The following is a 6,000-nucleotide window of genomic DNA, read 5'->3' on the forward strand; positions in this document are numbered from 1 at the left end:
TTTCTACTTGCAATTCTCTTGAATACAGATACAGGAGTGTGACTGTTAAACACCGACACCTCTCATAGTGCGCAGAGGAAAAAATCGATGCTACGAGCCGTTGAATATATCATTTTCTATCCTATATTTATGCAACTTCATTTAATATCGTTTTGGTTGCCACTGGCATTTATTTTTAACGCTGAATAAGATTGTAAAAGCACAATATACGCAAATGAAACAGTATTATGCCACTGCCAGGGTAAAGTCACTTATCTTAACCTTTCCCTTCAGATAGTTCATTTTCAGGGTTCCCACTACTTTCCACAATGGACATATCCACTCTAACCTAAAATATGATTTTAACTGTATCACTGCACGCCATTCATTTTATATTTAAGTTGTGCAAACAGTTTGTGGCCATTTTCTAGAGGAAATCATGAGGTATGAATTTGGTCCAGTGACGTCAAGACGTAAATCACATAGTTTGTTACATATTTGGTGTTATTTGCGTCAGAATCCAAGTTTTACGACAACTCCAAAAATTAAGTAAATAATTAGTGCTTTCTAATTCAATTAGGACTCAAAGTAGCTCCATCAAATATAAACATATAATTTAGCAAACTTTCTGCTCTAACATTTCGGTTATCTTTACTTTTTGTGTACAATTAACCGCTTTCTAGATATTATTTTCTTTAATTTTCAAGGTAAATTTTGGCGCTTTTTTTTCAAGATGCCGGCAATTCTACAGGTCAGAGAGTGGTAAACTCTTCAAAATCGGATTCTTCACATTTTTTTTACTATAGAGGCAGTTGGTTTTATTTATGTTGCAATTAGTTCTCAAAAATATATTACTTTACTAGACTGTAAGGTTTTCACTGAATGTAGCGTATACTATTGTCAGATTTTTTATTCCTGTTCCCAAAGCTATTCCAAAATCAAACTTACACCAAACAAAAGTTGCAGTTAACTGTATAGCATTACTCATATCCACAAAAATTGAAGACACATTTTTAGGTATTAAAGGTCAAAGGTCACATCGTGTAACCTTGACATGAAAAGTTCAAAATTTTCATATGAGACTATTTTTTTTATGAAAATTATGCTCCTTGTTGACTTTGTAATCATAAATTTGACATTTTTTTATGAAGCTGACAACCCTTCTGTACGAATATCGGGTATCACTGAGAGCTAAAATTTTACGCATGTAAGTTACTTCAAGCCCTCTACCATGCTACCAAATTTTATGAAAATTTGAGATGGTCGGGTTGAAAACTTAATTTTTTTTTTGTGTTGATTTGGCATGGAGTGACCCCGATGTAGCTGCGGTTGGCCAACACATAGGACGTCTGACTGACTGTGGGTTCGATTCCATGTAGGGTGATCTCCGATTGCGATTTTATCATTAGTATCCCAGCATCATCGGCTCTGAGAATCGCCCAGACCCTAATTAATGGGAATTTAGGTGGTAAAGGCTGTGCTGATCACATATTTTTTTCATGTTTGAGAACGTAAATTGTGTGGACCCTTAACTCCACACCCATTACGTTTTTACATGGTTTGGTGCCAGGTGCAGGGAATTGCGAAGGAAAAAGAAAACCGCAGGAAGGCGAAGGGTACCATTAATTTAGTTTAAAAGTTGTTTGAAATACTAACACCAAGTTTTCTTTGTCTATTGATGGATAGGGGGAAGATGTAAGCACTTATATTAAGAATAAGCTATACCCTTTGAAGATTTCGTGACATGCATACATGCACTGCGGCAGCATCGAGCGTAGAAAGTGAAAACCACCAACATCCGACCATACGTTTCCATGAAGAATCGTAAAACTCCGGTAAAAGTTCCAGGTAGGTCTGGCACCATACATATTCGTAGAATGCACGTAGGAATGTGGGGATAGAGCCCACATATTCTTGTAGATATGATGTGGTCAGCACCATGCTGTATCCGTCTTTATCCTCGATGGTTGCCTCAAGTACCCATTTATTGAAGGCTAGGTGGGCCTTAGAACCCTAGAGCCACATGGCTTAGGTCACCTAACCCGAGAGTCAAGCCTGGGTTTTCCGCGTGGCTCAACTGCCTGAAATACCGCGGTTCCATTGACGTCCTGTGCTTTCTCTCAAAATGATCAAAATAAAATAATTGAAAGAAAATGTAAAAGTAGACACTCACGCATGCTCTTGTTAGCTATCATTCTACTCAATCCTATATTTAAAAGTTGTATGTTGTTTAATTAACATAAATAAGTAAATGTAATACGTAATAATAACCCATGGCTTGACAGCCTTCGAAGGGACTTTGCCTATCTCCCGACTGCCAGTTTCCCCTCCCACAATCCTACCTAGAGGTGTGGAATTCTTCAACCGATAATGCGGTGACGTGGGTCAGCATGTCGACCCTCAGCCATTATAGAGATTTCCCAGATCGGGTTACGCTACTCACTCGTAGCTCCAAAATTTCCTCACGATGATGGTTTGCCAGCGGTTCACAGAACGCAGAGACTGAACCCAGGCGGACTCGAACCCATACCAAAAAGCAGTCAGAGTCCAATACACAGCACCTTGGACTGCAGGGCCACGGAGGAGAATTGTAAATGTAATACGTATGGAATATTTTGTAGAAAGACAATTCATTGTCACTGCTTTTTTTAAATAGCTCTGTCATTGAAACTGAAACTGAAATTAGAATAACAAATTACATATTTATAAAATATATGAATGCTGCATCGGTATATTGTACTAATCTAAAATACAGTTTTCATTTAAATTTCCATTTTAAACATTATTCAATACAATTGCTAAGCAGTTATTTTGCTCTTCAGCAAAATGTGATATAAAAGAAGCTCTCCGAAAGAAGGACCTTCCAGAAGAAATAGAAGTCAAAAGGAGTGGAAATAGAGAAGACACAATATCATCAGCCACCAGCGAATCAGTCATCTCTCAATCCTCAAAGGAAGAAGGGAGTAACGTAATCAATGAATCTCAAGAAACTGAGGTAAAGAACAACCATTTTCCGAACGAATCTATCACATTAGAATGCACGGACCACGGTACTTCAAATGAGGGTGTTGCCAAATCTACTGGCATTGAAGGTACACCTACTTTATTTGTCAATGAAGAAAACCACAAACAGTGCACTCAGTTCTCCAATGAAAAAGAAAGTATCGATTATTGTGGAAAGGGAGGAACTGAGAAAAAGATGGACCATATCCCAAACGAGTCTAACATATTAAGATGCATAGACAATGGTAATGCAAATGAGTGTGTTGCCAAATGTACTAGTCTTGAAGATATACCACCTTCATTTTTCAATGAAGAAAACCACAAACCGTGCACTCAGTTCTGCAATGAAAAAGAAAGTATTGATTATTGTGAAAAGGAAGGAACTGAGAAAAAGATGGACCATATCCCAAACAAGTCTAACATATTAGGATGCATAGACAATGGTAATGCAAATGAGTGTGTTGCCAAATGTACTAGTCTTGAAGATATACCACGTTCATTTGTCAATGAAGAAAACCACAAACCGTGCACTCAGTTCTCCAATGAAAAAGAAAGTATTGATTTTTGTGGAAAGGGAGGAACTGAGAAAAAGATTGACCATATCCTAAACGAGTCTAACATATTAGGATGCATAGACAATGGTAATGCAAATGAGTGTATAGCCAAATGTACTAGTCTTGAAGTAATACCACCTTCATTTGTCAATGAAGAAAACCACAAACAGTGCACTCAGTTCTCCAATGAAAAAGAAAGTATCGATTATTGTGGAAAGGGAGGAACTGAGAAAAAGATGGACCATATCCCAAACGAGTCTAACATATTAGGATGCATAGACAATGGTAATGTAAATGAGTGTGTTGCCAAATGTACTAGTCTTGAAGATATACCACGTTAATTTGTCAATGAAGAAAACCACAAACCGTGCACTCAGTTCTCCAATGAAAAAGAAAGTATGGATTTTTGTGGAAAGGGAGGAACTGAGAAAAAGATTGACCATATCCTAAACGAGTCTAACATATTAGGATGCATAGACAATGGTAATGCAAATGAGTGTGTTGCCAAATGTACTAGTCTTGAAGATATACCACCTTCATTTGTCAATGAAGAAAACCACAAACAGTGCACTCAGTTCTCCAATGAAAAAGAAAGTATTGATTTTTGTGGAAAGGGAGGAACTGAGAAAAAGATGGACCATATTCCAAACGAGTCTAACATATTAAGATGCATAGACAATGGTAATGCAAATGAGTGTGTTGCCAAATGTACTAGTCTTGAAGATATACCACCTTCATTTGTCAATGAACAAATCACAAACAGTGCACTCAGTTCTCCAATGAAAAATAAAGTATGGATTATTGTGAAAAGGGAGGAGCTGAGAAAAAAAAGGACCATATCCCAAACGAGTCTAACATATTAGGATGCATAGACAATGGTAATGCAAATGAGTGTATTGCCAAATGTACTGGTTTTGAAGATATACCAACTTCTATTGACAATAAAGAAAGCAACAAACTTTGCACATATTTCTTCAATGATGAAGCAAGTTCCCAAAGTTATGAATCTGAGGAAACTGGAATAAATGAATTTTTAGAAAGAAAGAGAAACGTTGTTCAATGCACAGTCTGGGCTAAAACAAATGGTAGTGTTGTAAGGGCTGGTGCATTTTGTGAAGATATACCAACATCGATCAATGTTGAAGAAAGAAACATATTCTGTACCCAGTTCTTGAAAGAAAAATCAGGTCATGAAAATTATAATCCTAAGAAAATTGAGAAAAGTAAGGAACATTTCCAATTTGAGGGTAACATAATTCATTCTCAAGCTCACTGTAGTACAAATAATGGTACTGTTGACACACTTTATTTCCGTGAAAATTCCCAAACAGTGACAAGTGAACCAATACACCAGTGTTTAATTCAATCCTCTAAAGGTAAAAGAAATACTAAGAATGATCAATCTGTGAAACTGCAGGAACATACTTACCATTTTCAAAGCAAATATAATGTGAAACAATCTGGAGTAAACTGTGATAGTGAGAGTATTGATATTCCCTTCAATGAATATAATGGAAAATTTGAGATTAATAAGTCAGAGGGAAGCAACTCCAAAATTAAGTTAGTTGATTATTCTGATTCTTCAAGTTCCAACAGTGATAGACTAAATGATATGAATACAATGAACCTAAAATATAGCACTGAAAGGAGTATTCTGAGACACTTTTCAGATGATGAATGTTCCTTCCATGATCTTAGTCTCGATGATTCCTTGGAGGATCCCCATTATGTTCCCAAAGACACAAAGCAGTAGCTCAGATAGTAATTTTGAGTTGTCCGATGTGAACTTAAGGAAACGGAAATATAAAAATATTTCTTACAGTGGCCCATCCTATAACTTTACCCCAAACACCACTTTGGAAAATGATCATTCTCAAAATAAGGATATAGTTGGGTATTGTTCCTACTCAGATTCATACAGTGAGTCAGGTGTTGAATCGCATAGTCCAGAAAAGAATCCCATGTTGAATTGTGGAGTTCGAGTTTCTACTACTAGCAACAAGCCAACGTTAAGGGTATGGGACAGAAAAGATTGTTGCATTTTTTGTCAAAAGATGGTTACAAAATTAAGTTCACATTTGATTGCAAAGCACAAGGATGAAAGGGATGTTGCGATGTTTCAATGTCTTGCAAAAGGATCACAAGAACGTAAAAATATACTATATATATTATTATTATTACTAACAATTTTGTTATTATGGTACCGGTACTTTATTTCCACTAATTGCATGCTCTGTATTAACAACATTTGTAAACTTCAAAATATAGACACATCTGATTAAAAATGTTTAATTAAACATAAACATTCCTATTTAGTTTAACAACAAAACACTCATATAAAACTATTTTCTTCTGCCTTTCATGGCAGAAAACTGATATATGAAAGATTCAAATTCAATTTCTTGCATGACATGGATGTTAATTTCAACCCTCTATATTCTGTCTTTCAGTAGTTGGCATCCAA

Source organism: Lepisma saccharinum, chromosome 12, assembly GCF_977018435.1.
Source record: "Lepisma saccharinum chromosome 12, izLepSacc3.1, whole genome shotgun sequence".
Lineage (NCBI taxonomy): Eukaryota > Metazoa > Arthropoda > Insecta > Zygentoma > Lepismatidae > Lepisma > Lepisma saccharinum.